The 27,589-nt window shown below is 35.7% G+C and overlaps 1 protein-coding gene across 2 annotated transcripts in view; it reads right to left on the minus strand.

The window, feature by feature from the left end:
• Positions 1–18,683, minus strand: part of bigmax (helix-loop-helix-leucine zipper transcription factor bigmax) — a 69,313-nt gene extending 50,630 nt beyond the window's left edge. Inside the window, exon 1 of one of the 2 annotated variants that reach the window (XM_081749095.1) lies at positions 18,501–18,683. The gene's annotated coding sequence lies outside the window, so the exon portion shown is untranslated. The remainder of the gene's footprint in view (positions 1–18,500) is intronic. The other variant, XM_081749096.1, reaches the window with a different exon arrangement.
• Between the last annotated feature and the right edge of the window lie 8,906 nt (positions 18,684–27,589).

The raw sequence follows: 27,589 nt of genomic DNA on the forward strand, positions 1-27,589 counted from the left end.
TGCCTGTTGTTTTGTATGGCTGCGAAACATGGTCACTTACTCTGAGGGAAGAACATAGACTGAAAGTATTTGAGAACAAGATCCTGAGACGAATATTCGGACCCAAGAGGAACAGGAATGAGGAATGGCGGAAACTTCATAACGAGGAACTACATAATTTATATGGTTTGCCCAATATTGTTAGGGTCGTCAAGTCTAGGAGGCTTAGGTGGGCGGGTCATGCAGCTAGAATGGAAGAAAGCAGAAACGATTTCAAAGTCTTGACTGGAAGACCAATCGGAAAACGACCATTAGGAAGACCTAGGCGCAGATGGGAGGACAATATTAAGATGGATCTCGCAGAGATTGGAATACGAAGTAGAAACTGGATGCAGTTAGCTAAGGATAGAAGTCAGTGGAGAGCTTTTGTCAACGCGGCATTGAAACTCCGGGTTCCATAGGCCATAGAGTTAGTTAGTTAGTGTTTCCTTAACAATTTCATTATCGTTCTATTCTGCTGCTTAAAAAAAAAAAAAATCGATACCCAGGGTGTCTCCTAAAATTCCAAATGAAATTTCGTGACTTTTTCGTGACCTTTTCTTCACCAAATCATAAAATTTCCTAACATTTTCAAGAGCAAATTCGGGTGCGAATTAGGTCGAATTTTCATCCATGCGATAGAAACGTACTTTGCTTGCGATTTGGTGTCGTCTAAAGCCGACCATAGACATTTTTGGTGGTGAATTTTGACATTTTATAGAACGAAATTTTCCAATTTGTACTTACATTTGTACAGTTAAAAACAAAATCGTGACCCAAAAGCTAAATTTCGTGACTTTTTCGTGACTTTCATGACCGTTTTCTGATTTCGTGATTTTTTCGTGACATTCGTGACCGATAGACACCCTGATACCTGATCACAGGTTTCAGAGCTGTTTAACGAACACTGTGCTCAGTCGCAATTAAAGTAAATATTTTTTCCGTCAATGTAGTTTAGACTTTATTATTATTATTATTATTATTATTAGAAAATAAACAATAAAAGTAAACAATGTATATATCTTTCTACCGGAACAACAGTGTTATTGTGTTTGAACTGTATCTAATTTTCTAATTTTCGAATTTGAACTGTATCTAATCAGAAATCTTAATAATAGTTTGCGAAAGGGATTCGCGAGATACAAGTAGAAGCAAATCTTAACTGACACGTCGTATGACGAATTTCGAACCTCTCTGCATACTTATGAAAATAATTAGTCTTGATATAATTTTATAATACAGGCAGCTTTTATACTATCTACAACAAGGATATAAAACTCATTCCGACTCGTCGTTACGTTACGAACAAACAATAACAATACCGAACACATATCTTAATATAACCCACACTTAAAACGCCGTATATTATAATAATTGAAAGTAACAACATTAACAATAATACAACATCTACAATATGTCTTACGCATAATAACAAGGCACTGATTTTACACAAGAACATTTTAACGAACACATATTCCAACTCGCAGAGATCTTGATCAAATCAATATCGAGGCAAATGAGCGAATATACTCCATTATGCAAACAATCTTTTTTACTGTATATCTTATCTCGGGATCAAGTTTATATGACATTGTGCGCTGATAACAAGCAACAAGAGTTTTATCAAGTTCAACGTGGAAAAAAAAAAAATAAAGAAATATACCTTGTCCTAAGAAAAAAAACCACTAATTTTCATAATTAGTGCAGAGATTTGTACGCCGAACATTTGATTTAGTCCAAAATTATTATTTTTATTTTTCTGTTCTTCATTTAGTATTTCCTTGAAACATCAATGACAAGGATATACTGTATATCAACCGAACTCATCCTATCTGGATCAAACTTGGCACAGTGATAGACCTTGACCTGCTATACATTTATGGAATATTATGTAACAAGTCTTAACTTATATGTACGAGGCGTGTTTTTTAAGTAAGGTCCGTTTGAACTTAAGTACACAACGAAAGGTTATTTCAAAAAAGTAAATGTATTTTCAGAAAGTACATACTTTACTCTACTTTTCGACATAGTTGCCAAGTTTGTTCAAACACTTATCACACCTCTCAACCAATTTCAAAATAACCTCTTCATAAAAACTTGCCGCCTGCTCCGATAACCAAGAGTTCACTGCCGTTTTCACATCGTCATCATCTTGGTCTAGTCATTTCTTATTCTCTATAGTATTTTTCGAGATACATTTGGATTGTGTGCTTTTAGCCGGGGCCATTCTAAAGGGGTCCAAAGTTGATGGGAGGGATTTCTGGAGGGAATTTTTCCGACATTCTCCCAATTTTCCCCGTTCAAGTACATTATGGCCCCAATACATAGCACCTCTGGAAAGCTTGTTCCATACTGAAGATAATTAACTTAAATCACGACTTTCCAATGAACAATATTCATGCAATAGTTAATTCACTACGAGTTTACGATTTTCTTTATACTAAGAGAGTTAATGGGCTCTAGGGGTTTACTCCGTTCTCCATGACGCCTAATTTTTTGTGCATGAACATATCTTTCTTATGTTTACCAAATGGACTAGGTTTGATTTGAATGTCCGGATGATAGGTTCATGTCCGTTCCAGTGGCGGCCGGTGGATTGTGGTTTCGGGTGTTGCAGTACGAACGCTGAGACAGAAGATATAAAGTTGACTCATTGACTAATCAGCATAACTTTAGATGCAAATGCTATGTGACATGTTAAATTAAATAAAATTCTGGTTTTAAAAAATAAAAAAAATGCAGAACATTTTATCCGATTAATCACCTTAATTAATTAGTAAGTTCATTCTCCTCTCTTTGATTGGAGCAAGTCTGTCTAATACATGCTGGTTGAACTCTGGTATTCTTATTGCCAGGTCTTTTTCGATGGAAAGCATAACCAATGGTGATAACCTTTCTTGGGACATTCAATTCCTTGAAAGTGTCAATTCTTTCTCATGTTGAAAAAACTTCTCGTCTTTTGCTGACACCATAGGTACAGTTAATATTAATTTCAGAAGCTTTGTAGATTCACTAAATATTTTTTCTAGATTATCGCGAAAGATTCATTCTAGCAAACTCAGTCCCTAACAGTGATCCGAATTCCTCTTCAGCGTTGACTGAAGAGAGTTCGTAGCAGAGATTAGTGTTATAAAAAATGTACATTGAACACACTTTATTCACAGTTTATGCAGGAAAATTTAAAATAAATTGAGGAAATGTATCTGGTGCAAACAACACTACTGCCATAAGATATCCTGTAAATTTAAACTGGATTTTTTTTTTCGAACACTCTCCTGAATTGCCCTTTGCTTGTTTTGTCTAAGCCTTAATTTTTCCTCAGTTGAAAGCTGGTCAATGGTTTTTGTAACATGGTGTATTTACAGAAGTCATGGTATACAATTCCTTCAGAATTTGTAGGTTATTTACACAATTAAAGCACACACAATAAAATTAAACATAATAATTAAAAAACAAACCAGGTGATACAAAAGAGGTACTGGTATATGAATTCCGAATGTCACATATTCATACATCAACACACACACATGTGCGTAAAAGAAAAAAACTACATTCCAAATCATCCGTCTTGGTTGTTACACAATGCACGATGAACACAATATACTTCCACATAGGCGAAACAACGCTTACCAATGTGATGTGTTCTGGAAATGAAACCTCGAAACCCGCCAGATGAAGGATCAGCATGTAACAGAAGTCAAGAATCAAAGAACATCAAAACAAACAGCACTGCCAGTTCTACACCCAGAAATGTTAACTGGGAGGGGTCCAAAGTATTTGAGGAGGTCCAATACGTCTACATAATATGGAACCTGTCTTATACTGCACCCGAAAAGACGATAAGTAATTCTTACTTACTGTCACCTATATTTTTAGAAAAAAAATGATAGAACGATTATTTTTATAAGAAAAGAAGAGTACATGATGAGGCGTAAAATAAAATATTTAGCCTACATCAATCGTTTCTCTGTTAAACAAGTATAGTTCGTTAAGAAAGTCTACAAATGTTAGTCAAGTTTCGAAATTTTTGGGAGGTCCGGACCCGGTGGTCCCACCTCGTGGCTACACCCCTGAGCATTGCTAACTAGTCCCAAACTCAATGTGGCGTTCCCCATCATACAGTTTTATGTGGAAATTATCAAGAGTATAAAATATACTTATTTTATAAAAGAAATATGTTTATACTAAAATACTATCCAGAGGGGGGGAAGCGATTCTACATACTGACTTATTAATATTTGATTCACAAATTACTGTAGAAGAAGCCTTCATTATCAATATAAGCTAAGAATTAACTTGTAAATGCGGGTCTACCTTCATTTGTTTTCCCCTTTACTAGATATTTTCTTTTTTATTTTGTAATTCTGCAATCTCTCTCTCTCTCTTTTTTTTTTTTTTTAATTGTCATTATATTGATTTGCTTCAGTATGGTCCCGTAATTTAAAAATATGAATGCATAAAAACAAATTTCATTTGTTAATTGCTAGTGAAAGAAAATTCAGAAATCTTATTTAGCGCAAAAAACCTTCTCTTCACTGGAAACCGTGCTGTGTTGCAGAAGCACTGCAACGACCAGTCCCTTAAACTTCTGAGATAAGGGAAAGGAGACTTAACATTTGCTCCAATTGCCGCGCTGAAGGAATCTGGTCGTTGTATGCTCGCTGCAACACAATATAAATTAGAGACTCTGTGACGGATTATTTTTCGCTTTTTAAAACGGATTAACGGAACGAACAGTTACAGAAGTAAAAAATATGTTATATAAAGTGTATATATGCGAGTATTAAAAAGTATTTTTTCTGTTCTTTACTACTATTGATAACAATATTTTTTTTCTTGAAATACTTTGGTCGTTGTGCAACGCTGCAACACTAACATTAGCCGCCACTGGTCCGTTCCCTTTGAGTAAAATTAACTTGACAACTACGATGAAAAACACAGAACATAAGTTGAGGATCTTCAGTTTCACATGAGCTAAATGCCATCCGCTCACCCTTCAGATGTTCGCAGTCTCTCAAGTTAAATTCTTTAGATGCAGTAACATCCTCGCCTAGGAAAGCTGAGGAAACAAGACGTTGCAAACAATGTAGCCTCAGACACGTGAAGTTCGAGTGTCCTGAAGTGGGCAAGTTCTGTTTCCTCTATGGAGACAAAAATCTATGTGGCATGGTCTACCCCACCGAAGAGGTGCAATCTCTCTCTAAGTTCAGAACACTCCGTCAGGGACGGCTAAGGTAAAGGAGGACGTCGGCCGAAAGACTTAATTCAACCTAAACAATTGTAATCAATTACAGTTTTAATACAACTAGATACAATTTCGCCAGGGTATGAAGAACAATATCATAATCTCGACAATGAGTTGGTTAATATTCCGACCATTCATTCCCAAGAAAGTTCAACCGAAAGCAGAGCACATAATTCCATGCCCAGGTTCCCTGGGGAAGATTTCTCAGACCACGAGGACTCACTCTAATGTTCTCCGGATGAAGAGATTGTTGAGCAAACGTCAGTTCAAGAAGTATGGCATGCAGTTATGAAGCAGCTAGAACTGAGTACAGCTAGTATGGATTAAAAAGCTTCGATTTACCATGGGTCATCACCTTTCACTATATATTTCGGGTCTATGGCGTTTCTTCAAAAAAGTCAATGTAAGCTATACGTACGTTAATGCAGCTGTACCGATAGAGGCTTCACGCGCATATAAAATTTGTAATTTATTATATTATGCAACGAACCAGATTTTAGATTTGTTTCATTACAGAAAAAATAAACTCTGACATCTCTTTAAGTAGCTCCGTCTCGAATAAGAAAAATGTTCAATTTAGTATTTTATGTCAGAGATTATTTATGCTAAGAAATATCATAAGATGACCTTTTATTTAATGTAAAATTTTAAATATTTGTACCATACTATATTGTATCTGTACGATTTATTAATTATTATAATTGAACGTGTGTAATTCACTGAATGTTCAGAAAATACGTCTTATAAATTTATATCGTTAATTAGAGTGATTTCATATGCACAATATGTTAAATATGTATTGATTTCTACAGAATATAAATCGGAAATCTAATTCACGTTAAGAAGAAGAAGAAAAAAAGAGAGAGATTGTCTTGTCATGTTATATACATAGTTACGAATTACGTGATACTGTTTTCCAGTGATTTGATAATCTTATGGGAAATATAGATGTGTTGTAAGTTAATTAAAGATTAAAACTCTTCCTATAACAATTTTGAAGTTGTTGCGAAGAATTTAAAGTATAATTTTGCAATGTGTACGACTAAACAAGTTTAGGGTTCCCTCAAATGATTCGATCTCACCTTACAAAATACCATAATCCTTCTTTATCATTTTAATGTTCGAAACTGAGTAATTTATTGAACCAATGATATTTAATCCGTCTGAAAATTACTGATATAGTTATTCTACTATAATCTGTTTATTAACAAAGTATGAGTAAATGTGCCTGATAAATTCGCATCTGTACAGTACACAACCAGGTAAATGTATAGTTAATATAGTCATGGTGATGCTATGGAGGGAAACCGCCTTGTGAACGGGTAGTTCGAGCGAAGTAAATGCCGAACCCTCTTATATGTAATTATAAGTGCGTTAAATCCTTCATGAGTAATCACACTTGTGGTGCCAATGATAAATGTTACCTGTGTTGCTAATGTGGAATCCTAGACGCTTTAATGATGTATGGTATTTCTCATACGCTCTAATCTACATTGTCTGTATAGTTGTCGTTCTCAGTTTTAGGTGAGATTAGTTGTTCCTTGAAGTTTGAAATTACGTCAATCACAATCGGTTGTGTGTGTGTATATATATATATATGTACGTATCAAAAGAAGGAAAGAAAAGTATGAAGCCAGTGATTACCGTTGACATTCTGGAAACCACATTAAGGGATCTGGAAAAGTGATATCCTGAATACTTAAAATTTAAAGTCTACACTTCATCATCATTCGAAGACGTGATGTGTGAGGTTGTGACAATTAATACAACTCCATAAGGAAATCAATGAAAAACAAGGAAACGCAAAATCATAAGCTTAGAATGCAGGTTAAACCTTGGTTATTTTTTTAATATACACAAATTGTTTTCCATGAGCAACACTGTGAAAATTTTGCTCAAATAACCATACACTATATTCAAAGGTAATAAACATAATGAATAATTTCTACGACCTTATGCTGGCATTAATTTCTTATCCCCACGCCAAACAGTTGGCAGAGTTGTCCATGGATCATTATGGCGATTTCTTTTCGAGCGAATGGGATCTTTTGAACTTACATTTCTGACCTGGCCATCCACCCTGATGCTAAAAGAAAGGAGGAAGGTATCCTGTTGTTTTTGCTAGCAAAAGAAAAATAAGACGAATGAAAAAAAAGCCTATGATTGTAAATACTTTACACAAGCGTTCAAGAATATGTTCTGTCAAGTCCTACCGCTACCAAACATAATTTATGGAACGTAAAAATGTTTGACGGCTAACTTAGGCTAGTGGATCGATCTTGATTATTTTCACTACACGAGCGGATCATGGCCCAACTTAGGTTTTTATTTCATTTGTTTTCCGAACAGCGTGTGCTAAAGGGATTACTGACTCGCTATGACAGCTGTATACTAAAGTTTGTTTTGTTTATGTTTTGTGTATTGCTTTGTTTGTTCGCATATTGTGTGTTGTGATTATTGATTAAATTTCAGTTATTTTACGTTTTTGTTTACTTACTCAATCTCACCTTCATTCTTAATCTGTACCCCAAGTTCCCATATAAACATATTAGATTAAAGCTTCGATTTGGCGAAAAATGTTAAAATTATGGTACTTGCTGAAGAAAAAAAAAAGAAGAAAATATAGATACAACAAAGTCTGTTTTGGGAAAGGATTATTCAACATATGTAACAACAACATAAGATGTTTGTTTATTTTTAAGAAAATTAGTATATACTACTACTAATACGAGACCTGGGCAACTACAACGCCAGGTAAAACCAGGAAAATTACATTTTAAGTACATTTGGTTGTTTCAGGGGCGATATAGTTAACAGAATCTATTGTCACTACGAAAGTTATTGATTTGGGGATTTCTTAACATCCAAAGCTCCGCTCAGCCACTGCTAGAAATAATGCACGTAATTTAATATATCAACGTCTTCTCTTCAAAATTTTTAGTTAGTTATTTAAAATACCATCATATAATTTGTTTAATACAAGTTAAAAAATCGATATTAATAAAGTAAACATAATGTCTGCAAGTAATGGTCATTACAGTTTATTGATTATGAGATACAGTAACAATTAAAAAATGTCAACTATTGATACCATAACTATGCTAGTGATCTGTTCAGATAAATGTAATGGATTTTACTATAAGTGCATAGGTAAAGTTGATATAGGTTCACACGTTTCGACGACTGAAAATACTAATGCCAGCATCAAGTGTGATAATTTTAGTGTTTTTAGTCAACTCGAAATTTTCAGTCTAACATAGTTATATATGCATTTGGGTAGAGATTGTGAATGAGAGCGAGATTGAATGTTAACAAAAAGCAAAAAATAACTTAAATTAAATCAAAACATATAACATAAACTGAATATGCGAACAAAAAAGTAAAATAACACATAAATTAAATACAATAAACTGTAGTGTACAGTTGTCATAGTGGGGCACTATAGCTCTCCCCATCGTTATAAAAGAAAAAAATTAACTACATATAAAATTTTCTTCGACACTTTCATTACAGCCGCAGTCATTTCAGCTACTATCTCTTCTATCTGAATTTTATTACTATATTTATGGAGCGGTCGTTCTTTTTATTCCGTTCAACATTTTAAGTATTTTCAGTTTCTAAAGTTGTGTGTTCCAGCCGGCCTCTTGACCAAATTGACTAATACAACACAATTTCTCAAGATTCGCATAACTCTACATGGTTCTACAGAACACAGAAATGAAATTTAGTGACGCACAAAGTTTTACTTTTACAGAAACACGAACTTATAATTAGTAAACACAAACACTGTAACAATACTGCTCAATCTTTTTAATAATATTCGAACAATGAACATGATAACAATAAAATTCAAACTTTACAATATCTTCTAGCTTCAACTTTAAAGGTGCTGAGTAGCTTTTTTCTTTGTTCAGTTAATTATGTCCTCCCCTTCGCCATATCCATTTTTGATGCATTATTTTATCTACTTTTAGTATAGTTTCATCTGTTTAGAGTTCTAATACTGTCTTCTATCGGATTCCAGTGTTTTCGCCGTAGCACCTTATTCCATTTTCTTTGTTTCCTTTTCCGATACGGTTTTCAAGCAATGCTTTCCATCATTACTATTTCTCTAATTGCATTCTCAATTTTGAATCTATTTTTCAGCTTCTTCTCCTGAATTCTTCCATCGAATTTCCGATAAGTTGAAGATCTGATTAATCTTTCCTCCATGGATGAACAAACGAATTTCAGCCATAGCACAGGGTCTTTGAGTTTTCCTAACAGTCCACCTTGAAATAGTCCGTGTAACGTACTCATTTTCTAGCAAAGAGACTTTTCTTTGGTGTAGGCGCCACAAACATATATGTCGTCCTCTTCCTCTTTTTCTACAGCAACTACAACGATAGGATTTGACTATTGTATGATTCACAGCAATATATCTTAATCCTTCGTTCGTCCTTCTCATTTCGATTCCTCGACGAGAAATTAGCATTAGTGTTAACTCCTTCTAACAGGTGCAAAATTGACTGATCTTCATCATTATGACTGTTATTCAGTGATACTATCTCTTCTACCATTTCTCCAGTGTCTGTTGCGAGCGATTCACTTGTTTTCACATCTAATTTATCTACTCTTTCCTCTGTCTGGTCTTCCTTTCCCTTTAGTTCCTGTATATCGTTTTCCACATTTCTCACTCGTTCGTTCATAGCTCTTCGCAATTCAGCTCTAAACGTTACCATTTCCTGGGTGCTCCGATCCAGTTTTCGTCCAATTTTGGAAATTTCTCCAATCAGGCACCGAATTAATTCATTAATATCAATTCCTCCTCTTTATGAGTATTTTCCTTTCGAAATACCTCCTCCATTAAATTACTTATATCAGATTCTTTTGAATACATTTCACTTATTTTCTTACTTTGAAAATCCATCGTACTGTGTGTCGCATCATGAAGATTGTCCTTCATGTTACCCATTTCATTCATTCGATCATTTGATTCAATAGAAATTACTTTATTCTCTGTCTTCTTCGGCTCTTCCTTGTTTATTTCCTTCCTCATCATTTTTCCTTTTTCTTTTTAAACAACGATTCAGGGAAATTTCAACTCCTTCCACTTGCCACTTAAAACAATAACTATATTATACGTTATGTTTTTCAACTAAAATACACTTTTTTTCTTTTTATCTTTCAAAGATAACTTCATTGGTATTCAACTTATCATCTCCATATAACTTCATCATCCACTAAGGTATCTTTATTCATTCGACGCGTTACTGTGCAATTACTAAAATTCTGCTATCTTTCTTTCTGTGCGTCAGATGTTTCTTTTATATTACGATGCGACACTGCAAATTGCATATTTAGCTACATATATAAAAACAAAGCTGTAGTGCCCCGCTATGAGTGTGATAATTTTAATATTCTTACTCCACACTCGAAAATTTCAGTCTAACGTATTTATTTATATACGCATTTGGGTACAGATTGAGAATGAGGGAGAAATTGAATAAGTTAAGAAAAACGAAAGATAACTGAAATCAAATCAAAACACGTAACATAAACTAAATACGCGAACAAACAAAACGTAAAATAAAACATAAATTAAACACAATAAACTGCAGTGTACAGTTGTCATAGCGGGGCACTACAAAATTATGCCCAAAATGCAGTATCTCACGAGCTCGTCATGAGATACGGCAGAAAGGTGGAATACGGTGTGTGTATATATATACTCTTCATTAAAAATACAGAACACATGTTCCAGCGTTTTTGAAGATTTCCATTTTAAGGGGGTAGAGGAGCTTACCACATAAAAATGAATGTAACGATGTTTGATGGCCAGAGCCGTAACAAGAGATTTCGACGCTCCCTACATTTACCTTACCAACCCTTTTCCCTTTCTTTTTTTTTAATATATAAGAGAAGCAGCTTTTTTGTTACGCCACACTGAATTTTTATCACGCTGCTTGGACAGACCATTGCAACAGCCAAAAACGATCATCATGTATTCTTTTACAAATAAGAACTGTTTTCAAGAAGCTTATTTTGGACTTTTTGTTAAACTTGAAAAAAAAAAAAAAAAAAAACTTTGGTTGTACACAAATCCACTTGGAGAACAGTATGTAAATTTACAAGTATTTACCTTTCATACTACTGATAAGAAATGAAATACATTAGAAACTAAAAAGTTCGAAACGGGTGACAGTAATAATTGTAAACTTTTGTAATTTTATTCTGTATGTGACCACACAATTAGCATGTTAATTTCGATTCTTTTATAGTAAAAAAATATTTTGTGAAATGTAACGGAAATTCAGAAGGAACCCAATAAAGTGATGGAGAAATGTATTCATCCGAATAAATTCATTCAAATTGGAAGCATTTCATGTGTCAATGGAATAAATAAAAAAAATTAAAAAACACTGATAGTGTCCAGTCTGTGAGGAAGATGAAATTCATTGGGTTAAGTTCTGACTCCTTAAGCCCTTATTTTACAACTGCTTCAAGTTCGAAACTATTATGTTTCCCCTTCATTTTCAGTAATTCCGCACAAACTGCAGTTTGTGTGTGTCTTTTGACTCCTCTCATTTTCATACCTTCATTCTCACAGTCGTGTAGTCCGATTGGGAAGAAAAGCGTGATTAACTCATCACTATCAAAACACCGAACACGTATTTTAGACTTTGACCGTTTCTGATTTTGTAAACGATCCTGCCTACACAGGCTCGGCACCCTGTATATCACATCGTCATTAACAAATCATATATAATAATTTTCTTTAAGTAAGAGCAAACCTTGCTGTGAATGTTATTGAAACGTTGGGTTGCGAGCCAGTGAGCAATAAAATTTTTAACAAATCTATTTCTTTGCAAACTGACAATACTATTTATTTAAAAGGGCGCCAATATTTTTTCGAGGCGACGCATCGTTTACTCATTTCCAACACTTTTCCTTTCCTCTTGCTCGTTCGGCGTCTCCTTGCTATCAGCGACCGGGGCAACTGGCCGGCTCCCCCCGCCCTAGCTACGGCTCTGTTGGTGGCCAACTCCTAGATCGCTGCAACGAATTTAATGACTTTTAAGTGCCGTACTGAGCGGACCATAGCCTAACTATGCTTCGTATCAGATCATCGGCATGGGGGATGGAAACAGCTGACATGTAAAAAACTGACAAATAGTTTTCGAGATCGTGAAGATATAAAGATAACCAAGAAAATTATGTCGTTTTTGTAGAGATCTGTGTCCAATTGGCCCTCACACCGTGACTTGAATGCGAATGAAGGTAAGGCGAAGGTCAGTTGCTGGTATGGATATATCCAAAATACTACCTGGTTGTGGCAGAACTTGCGTAAGGACAGAGTGTGAACATGGAACCTCCACAGAACGTAGTAATAAGGGCGTGTATGCTGTACGAGTTCAAACTGGGATCAAACGCCGCTGCAGCAGGGCGGAAGATATGCCAGGCCTTTGGGACGCGGACAGTGCAGCGGTGGTTTAACATGTTTAAGGACAGTTACGAAACACTCGAAGACGCACCATGTGCCGAAAGAACAACACCTGTATAAAATGAAGATATTCAGGCAGCAATTGAAGCAACAGTGCGACCAGACATGTGAGGAACTGGGACTACAATTCAGTGTGAGTGGAGAACCCATTCGGTAGCACCTCCATCAACTTGAGAAGCACTAGAAGTTGGGTCAATGGGTCCCACATGATTTGACTACGGGCCAGAAGGCAACGCGAACAGACACCTGTGTTTCTTCGGTATCTTGTCTGAAAAAGGAGACATTTCTGGACAGGGTGTTGACCTGTGGTGAGAAGCGGGCCCTGTACGAAGTTCCAAGGTGCCGTCATCAGTTAGCATCCCATGAACCGGTCCCAAAATAGCCGAAACCACCACCGCATCAGAAGTACGTCCTCCTTGTGTTTGGTGGACTACTCGCGGCATCGTCCATCGGGAACTGGTACCAGCTGGTCAGAGCATCAATGCAACAACATACTGTCAGCAGTTGAGTCGTGTTCAAGAAAAACTCAAAACTCTGGAGCCAGCAATTCTGAATCGCAAATGGGTCCTACATCGCTAAGCCCCGCGTGGCTAGGATGACCCGGGACACCATTGTACGCCTTGAAATACTATTGCATCCACCATACTCCCCGGACATTGCACCGTCCGATTATCACCTGTTCCATTCCTTGGACAATCATCACCTTAGAGGAAGCCAGTTCAAATCCCTAGTAAAGATGTAAAATGCACTTGATACCTTCTTCGCTTCAGAGCCTACCAAGTTCTACCGCGATGGAATCCATGGCCTTCTAGAATGTTGGCAGAAGGTCGTCGATGCTGATGTGGACTACTTTTGGATCTTCCAGGTATATCTTAGCTGACATACTGATATTCGAAGGTGGTGGGTGAAAAAGTTGTTCCTAACCAGTAAAAATTTTGTACAAGATATTTCCAACAGTTACATACATTGTTATGAACTCATTCTTAACCCCCAGTTCGCTTTTCGGAACTCATAGTTTTTACAAAAGGATTGTTCATCACATCAAGAAAATCTGTAACACATCCGTCTCGCATAAAAACTATATCATTAAAAAAAACGAAATACGAAAACCTGACGAAAACTTTCTTTCAATTCTGAAATGAATGTTGTAAAATTATATTTTTCGTAAATATAAAGTGTTATAAGCCACTTGATTGTAATTGTATGGCCTTGAAGAAGTAACATAACAAATAAAAGGAAGTACATTCTTTATTCTATTCAAATTTTGTAAAAAGTTAGTGAAAATACAAACTAAAAAAGTTTATTTCAAAAGTTCCATTCATTTTAGTAGTTTCGAAACATTTGTACACAATTTAGTAATTTGCCATCACTTGTTTACACTAACTCTATTTTCTAATAGTTGAAATTCAGTAAACGCATATCACAATGAAGAAAAATAAATGTTTCTGCTTTTTCAGGTTTCATTCTACTTCTTAAATTATATGTCCACCAATACTAAAGAGACGTTCATTTTCAACTGATGATGGGAACCATTGAAATATTTCTTCACGAGTGGTACAAGTAAAGGAAACCTATTTGCATATTGTTTTTACCATGATAGAGGATCATAATTTCCTGGGTCTGCTGTCCTGACTGAGGATCTTCACCACTATTTGGAGTACGAGTAGTGTAAATCAAAGGCATACACATGCATAAAGAAATCGATTGTACAATTGATAATAATTTACCTCAAATTTAAGTCTAAAAGCGATGAAATGTAAGTGTCACTGTTAATATCAAAGAAATTGAAAATAGTTCGGAAAATGTATCGTTGTCCATTTGCCGATACTCCCAAGTAGCCGATATCGATATATCGGTACATCTCTATCAGTGAAGCATACACTATAAACAGTGATGTTTGGTGCTATTCGAGAACGAGTTTGAGCTGAACACATGGTTTAGAAGGAATGGTGATGCACCGGCTATTATTTATGAAACAGGATTTTTCTAGTTAGTATAATATTGGGAGAACTATTTATTCATGAATAAAGCTACCGAACTATATTTATCACACTGAAATTTCACGTCTTGCGAGCTGTTCGTATTACTTTTTTTTCTTCTTCTTTTTAAATCGTTGTTCAAGGGAAAAAATGAAATGAAATCTTTGAGTTTTACGTCTCGCGACTACGCCGGTTAGACCAAAGGAGACGGTGATGATGAGTAATGAATGAAATGGTGGAATGAAGAAAGTGGGAGGAAACGGGATAACCCCGAGAAAATCCACGCACACGGTGTTTGTCCACCACAAAGTTCACTTGGCGGGGGCTGGGATTGAACCCGGGACCCCAAGCACCAGAGGTGAACGCTCTACCACTGAGCCACCGCGGCCTCTGTTGCTCAAGGGAATTGTGACCCTTATGTATATAGTCTAATATGTTGTTCATATTTTTCATTCATCCTCTTTTGTGTGCTGTGAGAGATCTGGGTTCGATTGCCGGCGGGGACTTACATGGTTCGGATCCCACGTTAAGCTGTACGTCCACGTCTTATATAGCCTTGCTGCTGGAAGGGATGCTAAACTGAAAATCAAAGCCTTTGTGTTTATGTTTTCTTATTGTTCTTCGTGTGCCATTTATAGCAGTCGAGAAATATCGTGGTTCTTGCTGCAGCTTTTTCTGTTTATTTTATACAATGCAAATTCCAAGCGTTAATAAATTTAGAACTGTGTTACTATGAAATGCTAAATCTATCAGTATTTGAATCTGCCAATGTTTAAAATAATTGTAGAAACTTGACAGTCTGAAACATCATGATATCTATCCGATTCGATTCGTGAGGAACTAGTCTTTAGTGATGATTAACGAACTGTTCTGAGGAACCAGTCCACTATGATTCGATTCCTTGAATGAAATGACCAAACTAAAAACCTGACTTGCATTTAATCCAATTCAGGATACGCCGAAACTAGAGGAGTGTCCGTAGCTGCAGGTAATGTGTTCATATGCTAACATAAAAGCATAGGCTCCCATCTGTGGAATGTATCTACAGGCGCGTTAGCAATTGTGGGTATACCGTGTAAATGAAGACCATATATCTTTGTGCTACGCATTATGGTTCGCTTTGTACACAAACGGGGACAGAGGTAAAAATGCTCACCTGTGGTGCTGGCCAGTGCTTAAAGTGACATCAGATGAGGTGAAGGTATGGAACAAATATGACCATTTAGAGCAGTAATTTCGACATAACCCTAAAGAGCATCTCTACTCCTGATATTTTTGCACCATTTTTGACGTGAGAATCTATAGGAAGAGAGAAAGAGAGGACTAATATGTAAATGTTTTACCCCCCAGTATCATCAGCCTAGTATTCAATGAATATTGTTTTCCGTTGTATTACATTGTATTCCACTAGTATTTAATAATTCTTTCCAATCTCATTTCTATTTTCAAAAGCTTCTTCTGGTCTCGTCTCATCTCGTGATCAACACTAGTTTTCTTGTAATTGTGAACACAGAAGTCCAGACAATATGAAAATAATAATTTTGATTAAAAAAAAGTCCTGTCAATGCCAGGGGCGGATCCAGGTTAAACATCTTAGGCGAGTGGTAAGATAGTTAGATTTTTTTCAGGGGGTGGAATTGCTCTCCGAAATGTTGAAAAAAATTAAGAGCATAAATTATGTAATTGAATAGAGTGATAGGGAATTTTATTCACTTTCGAAGCAGCAGCAACGAAATATTTGATAGTACAAATATATTTGTTGCCTCAATGCTAACATCGTATTTATTTCTGTGTAGACTGTGTTGTCTTCTGCACGCAAATTACAATTTAAATCAGCTATTTATACCGGTATGCCATACCAGCAACTTTTCGAACTTTCGGATGCATAACCGGCTTATACCGCCTCACTTTAAGCACTGGTGCTGGTTCTTGATTCGATCACAGGCCACGTCATTTGTGGTTAATAACATTGTGTTCATTAAGTTTTTGGGTTAATTTCCAAAGTTGGCGTCCGTTTCCTGCAAAATTTTTAAAATTTACAGGGAAGATATGGGTAATTTGATCGTTTGTGCGCTTGATAATATATAAGGATCTCGAAAAATATCTTTATTTGTTATATATAAACGGTTACAAACATGAGACTATTCGGCGAGCGGAGGGAACTACTTGGCGCAAGGTAACAGAATAGTTGCATTGTGGGAAACTAACGAACATTTATATTATCAACATGGCGGCAAATATACCGAAACGATGCACAGGATGTGAACTGACTGTGATAAATTTCACGAAGCAATACGTTTATAACGAGCAAAATGTTCTAAAACTATGTGAAGAGCATGAATTAATGAACCTAAAAACAAATTGTGTTAAGTGTGGAAAGGAGATGACAAAAAAAAAAAAAAAAAAAAAAAAAAAAAAAAATAGAGAAAGTTATTGTTTTCAATACGATCCGGAGTACTAAGGTAAGTGCTATAAAGAAAAAAAAACCTATATTAATTGGAGTTCAGTGTTAAGACTGAAAACAACGTGCCCTGCGGGGCTCTAACCCGCCTTCACTCACTAACGCTCACTCGGCAATACTCCGTGAATTAAATAGTAAATTTTGTTCGAACGTCCAAGAGTACCTCTGTTGTATATGCAAACCAAACCTAACCTCTCCCCTACCTCACGATGTAATGAAAGGAACCCTAAGGTCAGTTAAGAACGTACGAATTGAAAAATTATTTATTTTATCAGCCTTTATGAAGATTTTGCTCGAAAAGTATCGGATGCCCAACTTCCGAATAAATGCCGAGCTGTTTGTTAGGACCCTCCCATATTATTATCTGAATAAACTTTAAAATGCCCTCTCTAGTTGATATTCGTATGACATTTACTCTCTCCCCAAATCCATCGACGGCTCCGACTTACAACCTCGCTAATGCGTGTACAGACCACTGCTGACGCGCCTGTCCCCTACGAACTAACCCCCCATTATCACATCAGCCCCTCCTGCGCCCCTGACCTGACACGGTTAACATTCGTGGTTTTTAGTGGCCATATATCACAAGTTGATCTGTGTTTTATGCACTTTAGTCTTTATGCCATATGTCCACACTGTATTTATACCTATCAGAATTACAAATAACGAACTGTATCACTACTGAGTGTCAGTCATTACTAAGCGATTTGGGGGAGAAACTAAATAATACCTGATACTATTAGGGACAACGAAGATTAATTGTAACACAGTGGATTCAAATTTCCCTCAGCTAACCCAACGTTGTTGTGCTCTAACGTTTTAAAGCGGTCCTATTTATCAGTGAGCAACGGACTGTATATGGTCAAGTTTATGTCATCCCACTAATTCTTACATAATCATTAACTTGCATTAATCTTCTCCTTTAATCTTCACTATATAATTGTGAGACGTAAAAGGAGTAAGAGTTTGAAACGATATATTCTTGGCAACGTACCATGTAAATAACTTCACTTAATAAGATAACAAACACTATTACGTATAACAACTGAAAATCTTACGAGGATGAAAGATTTCGCCTATATGTGTAAGACGAGTTACACCAACCACGGAGAAGCTCATAATACTACCAGTATCATCCGTATCAGTTATGTGTACGCAGGAAACAAGAAAAAAATGATTACAAATTTTAACATGAATGTGAGCAGAACTTCCATTCCTTAGAGAAAGAAAAAAAAAGTATGCATAAAATACTAATAATCAAATGTAAAGGCAGACATTAAAGAACTTTTTATAGTATTAAGCTCACAAACTTACCTGATATAATGATTTTTTTTCACTATCCATTCACAAAATAATCACTGATCAGAAATACATCACATCTGTTACAATGTTCAAACTCGACATAATAAAATACTTAATTTCATTTCGAGACATTTATTTTGTAAATCTCAGAAATACTATGGCATGTTTCTTCTTTTTCTTTTAAAGTTTCTGGTGATACCAACACAAAACGTTGTAAAATCCCCTTTAGTAAAGAAAAAAATCCCATTTTTCTATTTAATTTTCCGTACGGAAAATCACATCATTACATCACTACTACGTCAAGACAAAATAACTACTGAAACAATTATTATCGAAAATAGTCACAATCATTCGTGCTGGATTGTGCCGTTTAACATTTCATTTATTATCAACTAGAATAAATAATAAACAAAATAAAGTGGCGACGCTAACTTGATGGTCAAGTCAAAATCGTCAGCAATAAAATATTTCTAAACTAATTTCAAATTATGTTGAATCAGTTGCGCTACGTTTGTGCTCAATTGTGCTATTGACATTTTTCATCTTTCTAATCAGGCTTGTCGGCAAATGAAAATCGCCATTACGTAAAATGTATCTCAAAAGTAAAAAAAAAAAAAGTTTCGATTGTACTACACTTGTGATGGATTGTACCGTACAAATTTTTATTTATAATTTTAATTGGAATATATAATAAACTAAATAAATTGGCGATACTAATTTGATAGTCAAATGGAAAATCGCCACCAATCGACATAGTTCCAAACTAATTTCAAATTACCTTTAATCAGTTGTGCTTCTTTTATCCTGTTAAGATTTATCATTTTTCGTATCAATAATCAGAATACTAACCAAAAATTAGCTGTCGATATTGGTTTCACGTCAAGTGAAAATCGCAATTATGTATCAGTGTTGGGTAAGTTACTTGTAAAAATGTACAAGTTACTTTACTTTACTTTAAAATATAACATGTTACTAACGCGTTAATGGCACAGAAAAGTAAATGTTATCCTACTTCGAAAGTAGTGCGTTACTTTTAGGTCCGAAATTTCAATATGTAAAAAAAAAATCCTATTCAATTTTCCGTATTATTATTATTATTATTATTATTATTATTATTATTATTATTATTATTATTATTATTATTATTATTATTATTGTTATTGCACATCCTGATTTTCCTCAATCATCGGAAATACTTAGAACTGTCGATTGATAATCTTAGCACTGCTATAACTTCTCATGCGGACAATTATTCTATTGGAAATTTGATGTGCTTTGCTGATTTTATAAACGCAATATTGCACGTTCTGAATCGCTTATAGATGCAAGAACAAATTCTTGCTTGACAGCTATATAAACATTTTCTTATAATGTAACACTAACTGAAATGCCATACTGCGTTCTAAAAAAATGGCTGCTTATTATTCTGCTAAACTAATTGTAATTCAACAACAATATTGTTATGGGAAGTTAAAAATACAGAATGTAGAGAAGCATTACACTTCAACTAATAAAATGAGAACACATGAACTGGAGGTGAATCAAAACTTGCCAGTAACTCTAAAATCGATACACGCTTTTTAAAACTAGTTGCATCAAACGCTATAATCAACGGAATTCTAAGACACGTAAACTGATCTGAAAGAACTCCAATATTACATACCATCAACAACCTTTTTTCTAGTAATAAAGTAGGCCTGTTCATCAGAACACAGTTTATTCAATTAACCCCTTACTGTATATCGTTAATAATGGCATCCTAGTTGGTGATAAATATTTCCCGCCGGGGCATTTCAGACACTTTGCTTTTAAATTCTGTCCACCATCCCCCTCAGCTCTTAAGAAAAAGTATTCTTTCAAATGTTTGAACGGTAAAATATTTTCGTTCTCCATCTTTATAAAAACAACACCAAAGTAAAATGGAGTACCATTGGTTTCGTAGTTCAATCATTGAATAGATTGATTTGGAGCTGTCAAAATCTATGAAAAATTTTTCCAGGTGCTTGCAATCAGTACATGTGATTTCTCTAAAGCTTATCTTCCAAAAACAGGAAATAGCACTAAGATCTTATCTGTTTCTTTGTATGTCGGTGACTTAATGTCGGTCACTGACACAGTTCATGCTGCATTGCTCCATTCTGAGAAATTCACTTACAAGAAAGAAACATTTGTCTCCGAGAAAATATAGATATATTGTAGTTACTCATCCGAAGTGTAAGGCCAGTTTTAGACGAAAGCATTTATCGTAGCATTTCTCGTAGCAGATGTGCTGCCAAAAATCTCGTATAATATTCTATGGCATCAAAAGTATATTGTGCTCTTACACGGTAGCATTTTGATAAGCATTTTGTCGTGACGTAGCAAACAAATCACTGGAAAAGAGCGCACTTATGGCTCCAAAACTAAAAACAGATATTTCAGTCACTATTTCTTCTAAAGCCCTTTTTCGCATATGGTTATTATGATACAAAGGACTTTTAACGGTGCAGTTATACTATACAGATCCATAGATTTTAAAATTTACAGAAGAAATTTCTAATGTTTTAATAGAGTAGTGTATAAGTAATGGAAATATGGTGTGCACTTACATCTGAGATGCGTATTTATGTGGAAATATAGAAATTAAAGTCGAACCTGAAATGCACGTAATTTTCAATAAGCTGCCATAAAATTTTGACAAGTCTGTAATTTCCCCATTTGGTATCGAAAACAGAACCCAATCATCCCCTTCAGGGCTTCTAACCCATTCCCATTACTGCTGCTACTACTACTGCTACCACTACTACTCCTATTCCAACTACTACTACTACCCGTTCCTACTCCTATTTCTACTACTATTACTACCCGTTCCTACTCCTACTCCTATTCCTACTACTCAGGGGCGGATCCAGGACCGACTTCTGGGGGGGCGGTGAATTGTCATACTGCAACTTTTAAGGGCTCCAAACTTTGGGATTATTTTTATTTTTATATAAAATAAAAAAGTTTCCTCTTCTGGGGGGCGATCGCCCCGATCGCCCCCCTCTGGATCCGCCCCCGCTACTACTACTACACCTACTGCTACTGTTACTATTACTAAGTACTCCTACTGCTACTACTTCTACTACTATTACTCTTACTACTACTACTACTACTATGAATGCACCTACTACTACTTACTCCTCCTCCTACTACTACTACTTATACTATGGATCCGTATAGTAAAACTACACGTTATCACCTGTTAAAGTGAACCTGCACCGGAGAATGCAAGAGCACACCTATAAATGAAAAAAAAATTCAATGAAATTCTGTGCAGGGCCGGCGCTAGCAGTTTTGCCGCCCTGGGCGGTACTTTCACATGCCGCCCCTTTAACCCGCAACCTTATTTTGACAGAAAACGTTCAAGTCTCACGGAAAAGTAGGATGCCCCGTTTAAAAACATGTATGAAATGTAAAAGTAAACAAAAAATTGAACTACCTCTCTCGAATGATTACGTAATATTTAAATGACTCCATATATAACACAGTATCCAGTATGCTCGATTTCGCTGTATACCTGTGATATACAGCAGCGCATACAGAAAATATTTTTTTAAAAAAAAGTGCTTTAGTCACAACCAAGAATTTTAATTTTTAAACTTATTTTATATCAAAAGGTGTTTTCAATAGAGTTGGTTGGTTGAGTTGATTTTTAGTTTAGCGTCCCTTTCGCCAGCGAGGTTATATGAGACGTGGACCTACTGATTAACGTGGAATCCGAACCACATGAGCTCCCGCCGGGAATCGAACCCGGGTCTCCCACGCCAAAGGTGTTTCCAATAGAGTATGAAGCATGAAAATAATAGTGAATCAGCTTTACGGCAAAATTTAGTGATTAGTCTAAGCCTTATGATGTACTAGAACACAATAGTGATACATGAATTTAACATACCTTAATTGAAAGAAACTTTTCTTGCTTTGATATGAGTAAATTTGTGTATAACATTCGCGTAATCCAATGTTTCAGCCAATTCGTGTTGTTTCAAACATGGAAGACGTAGATAGTTTTTAATAAGCTTAAGTTTCGTCGAAAACCTTCTTTCTCCATTTGCCACGGTTACCGGTAAGGTTAACAAAATCCTAAGTGCAACACTAACGTTGGGAGTAAAATCATGTTCCTTAATTAAAGTTTCTTTTGTTGAACTTTTACGCTTAACTATAGCGGACAACACTTTTAGTTCGTCTTTCAAGTCACTGGAGTTAATATCTTTTGATTCTTCGTGTGTTAAAATGCCGGCAAGTTCAGTACCTTTTCAGACAAAAGTTCAGGTGACATATCTTTAAGATTACTTATATCGTAATGAAAATCGAAATACTCGATGTGATGTTTAAGTTGCTCAAACTTTTCTCTTAAAGCTAACACAATCACGTCTAGAAGTTTGTAATAAAAATCGCTCTTGTATCTTATTTGTGGATCTTCAATAGCTTCATCCTCTGCCTCGTACTGAAATTGTTTCTTCCTCTTTCGACTTCGAGCTTGCATTGTATTACCTATCCGTGGGTCATCCATGTCTAATGCTAATGATAACTCCATATCAACTAAGTAAGATTGAAACTTTGCATCATTTCTGCTCCTCTCAAAGTATTCAGATATATTGTCAAGAAACCTCAACTGCATCCAACACACGAGAATCAATGCTTTGGAGACTTTTAATTACTATGTTTATGTGGAGTAAAAAATCATACCAAATAACTAGTGAGTAAAGGAAAGGAAAGTTATGCAGCTGGTTTGCCATACACAGAGCATCGACGGCGACCATTCTATCTGTTCTATTGCCATTATTTATTTGAAGTAAGGCATCATAAACTTTCCCTGTTTGATACGAGAGACTCGTATCTGAATGGAGTCGGAGCATCAATTCGGCTCTCGCATCTTGTGGTGCTCAATGGTTTTAAAGTGAGACTGCTAATATGTTCCTTTAGTATGGCCCAATGTTGAACCGATGCAGAAAAAAAATCTAACTTTTTTAGCTATACAAAAAATGGAACGGCGTACTGAAATGTGGCTGCATCATTAACGAGAAGGTTTACTGAATGATATTGCAAAGAACATAGAAGACTCGGGAATTTATTTCTAAAATTCTCTTCTGAATACCTGAATGTTTGCTTTTCATATTGGAAACATTGTCATATCCTTGGCCCCTTATGTCTTCGATAGGAATGTTAATTTCTTTTATATGTTTAATTATTACTTCTGCCAGTCCTAGAATAGTGGTGTCTGTTACCGCTACGAAACCAAGAAAGTGTTCTCAAATTTTTACAGGGCATTCTCCATTACTGTATGTAATTTGTACATGAACGATTATTGCCATTTGCTCGGTACCAGAAATATCTGACGTACACTCTAGTATTATACTATAATATTTTGCAACTCTCAACAAAGACAGCATTTTACTTTTTATTTGTTCACTAAGAATCTGAATGATTCTAGTTTGGACATCTTTTCCTAAGTAATGGTGGTATTTATTTGGTTCTCAAGTGGGAGTGTACTTTTGCATACTTGGAATGGAGCGTTAGAACATTGTTGAATAGAAAACATATAAAATATACCTTGATAATTTTATCCACCCTAGCTGAAAATCTTATCTACGTCGCTGCAAGGGAAATATTGAACGATACCTGTTTGATAATTGAAAATGAGGAAAAATGCTCCGAATTTCATGAGTGAGAATTTTCCTAAATGTGAGTGAAGTAAGTTCAATTATATTCTCAGATGAACACAGTTTTATTTTTCCATGTGGGCCCATTACGAAGCATTATATTTTGATGGTATTCTTTTCCTTTTCAATTTTTGCCGCCCATTAGACTTGCTGCCCTGGGCGGTGGCACGGCTCGACCCCCCCTCGCGCCGGCCCTGATTCTGTGTGTATCTGTATAGTGAAACTGCACGCTTTTAACTTTGTACAAACAAGGATGTTTCTCATATTTTTTAATCAACATAATAATAGTATCCCTACTCCAACTCATTTATCTTTACTACAATTCAATTTCCCACACATCGCTTCCTTTTAACACACCACGGCGCTGCAATCGGAGCAGAAATGCTGGGGAAAATGCTACGAAATAGAGCAGGTTCTATCGACAAGAAATGCCATAGGATATGCCATGGCATGGGAAATGCTATAGCATTTGCTACTTTACACGGTAGGATATCGATGATACGATTTTTGCTACGAGAAATGCTACCATAAATGCTTCCGTCTAAAACTAGCCTAACACAAACTTGGTAAGTTACTTAAAAATTGTAACGCGTTACCGTTACAGTTACTTTGGAAAAAATGTAACGTGTTACTAGGAAACGTTACTTAAAAAGTAACGCATTACTTGTGACGCGTTACCTCCGTTACTTTACATCCCAACACTGCTAACTATATGGCCTACGGAACCCGAAGGTTCAATGCAGCGTTCACAAAAGCTCTCCACTGACTTCTATTTTTTAGCCAATTGGATCCAGTTTCTACTTTGTATTATTTCTGCAAGATCCATTTTAGCCTAGCTGGCATAAACGTTGGACGTAAAACTCAAAGGTTTCTTTTTTTTAGTATTCTCCTCCATCTGGGCCTAGGTCTTTCTAATGGACATTTTCCGATTGGTCTTCCAGTTAAGACGTGGAAAGCATTTCTAACTTCTTCCATTATGGCTACATGACCTGCCCACCTGAGCCTCCTAGACTTGAAACCCTAACAATGTTTGGCAAACCGTATAAATTATGTCTCGTTATAAAGTTTCCGCCATTCATCATTCTCGTTCCTCTTGGGCCCGAATATTCGTCACAGGATCTTGTTCTCAAATACTTGCAGACTGTTTTTCCCTCAAAGTAAGAAACCATGTTTCACAACCAATCAAAACAACAGACATGATTATCGTTTTATATATTTTAAGCTTCAAATTCTTCGACAGAATTCGCGACGACAAAAATTTTGAACTGAATAATAATACGTATTCCTTGCTTTTAGTTGACGTCTAATTTCTTTGTGAATATGGTTTTCGTCCGTTATTATTGATAATAGATATTTGGAACTGCCACTTAATCAATGATATTCTAAGGCTAGTTTTAGACGGGAGCATTTATCGTAGCATTTCTCATAGCAAAAATCGTATAATCGATATCCTACCGTGTAAAGTAGCAAATGCTATAGCATTTCCCATGCCATGGCATATCCTATGGCATTTCTTGTCGATGGAACCTGCTATATTTCGTATCATTTTCCCCAGCATTTCTGGTCCGATTGCAGCGCCGTGGTGTGTTAAAAGGAAGCGAAAGCTTTTGTGCCAAATATCCATGCCCTTTGTTTTGAGTAGAAAATTGAACTGTAGTAAAGAAAAATGAGTTGGAGTAGGGATCCTATTATTATGCAGATGGGAAAATATGAGGAGCATCCTTGTTTGTACAAAGTTAAAAGTCCTTTGTATCATAATAAGCATATGCGACAAAGGACTAAAAGAAATAGCGACCGAAATCTGTCTTTAGTTTCGGAGCCATAATTGCGCTATTCTCCAGTAATTTGTTTGCTATGTCACGACAAGATACTTATCAAAATACTACTATATAAGCACCATATACTTTTGATGCCATAGAATATTATACGAGGTTTGTGGCAGGACATCTGCTACGAGAAATGATACAATAAATGTTTCCGTCTAAAACAAGCCTAACGCATTCATAATTTGCCGTATTACGATCCCGACGAATTTCCATGTATTTAGTTTTCTCTGCGTTTACTTCTAAACCCATTTCCATCCAAGCGTTTAATAAGACCTCTGCGTTTCTTTATATTGTTCTATCATCCCCTATTAAATTTACATTATCAGCATACGCCATACCCATGCCGTAAACGTCGCCAACACCTAGTGCCCCACTTGCCGGTAAGTGTCGACCGTCGCTATAACGATGCGTCAAAGGATTGCCGCTAGTATGCCACTGGCGGAAGGGTTTTGTCTAGTCGAGATATCTAGAGTCGAGGTGTTGGAAGTTAGCACCGCGTAAAAGCGAGGACTTCATTTTGTTCCGCGCTTCTTCGATTCGTCTCGGAGAATCATGAAGGAACTACCACGAACTATCACAGTCATGTGCATGCTCTTATTATTATATATAATAATAAGAATAATATATATAATAATAATATATATTATTATATATAATAATATATATATGAGAATAATAAAAATAATATATTATTTTTCCTGGTAAATTGCTCCTAAAATGAGCTCCAAAGGTCAAGAGTAATCCTTGCCTCTACATCATGAAGTGAAAAATCTTGAGATGAATACGTATAATAGCAGTGTTGCCACACTTGGTACAATTGTACCAAATTTAGCCCCTTTCGTCATTCATCGGCCCGTTGGTACCACGTTGGCATTTTCAGCCCCTTTTCTGAAAACGTTGGTACAATTCTACCCAATTCAGCACCATTTAACTAATACTTGCTGTTATAATACTTATAATTATTAATAATGTGTTATGATGTCTAGGTAAGATTCTACGACCCTGGACCGGTTTTAGATTTTTTACAAATATCAGTTTATTTACCTTATATTCTTCTTATAGTCTATTATCCTCCTTCGGTAGTAAATATAATCGAGAATAAGACGCAATAATTTATATAATAATAGTTTATTATAACTACACACGAATTCTGAGATGACCGGTTTGTTCCTCGTATTATGCATTTTTTCATATACCGTTTTGGTTTATTGGTCACTTTGAAATAGAGGCGCGTTTGGTTTCCTTACAATACATACCGAAAACGATAACTGTTTTCCCTTTTAATTTGCGGCTATACTTTCTACTTGCTAGAAAAGTTTCATCTACTTCCACGGTTATTCCAGAGTCTTCTATTTGAGTGTTTTTAAAATGTAATTTGTAGAAAGAGCACTTTCTTGATTTTGACTTTTGGAAGAGGTAGGGAGGTGTTTTAGAGCTTTGCCCCTTTTAGTTTCGTGTTATAGAGCTATGTATTACATTTGTATAACATAATGAATTCAGCTCTTTTGGTTTAAATTTGGTACTATTTTTAGCCCACTCCAGTGCTAGGACTGTGGCAACACTGTATAATAGTATGAATTTAGATGGCAACTGT

This window comes from Thermobia domestica, chromosome 2 (assembly GCF_964235325.1).
Source record: "Thermobia domestica chromosome 2, izTheDome1.hap1.1, whole genome shotgun sequence".
Lineage (NCBI taxonomy): Eukaryota > Metazoa > Arthropoda > Insecta > Zygentoma > Lepismatidae > Thermobia > Thermobia domestica.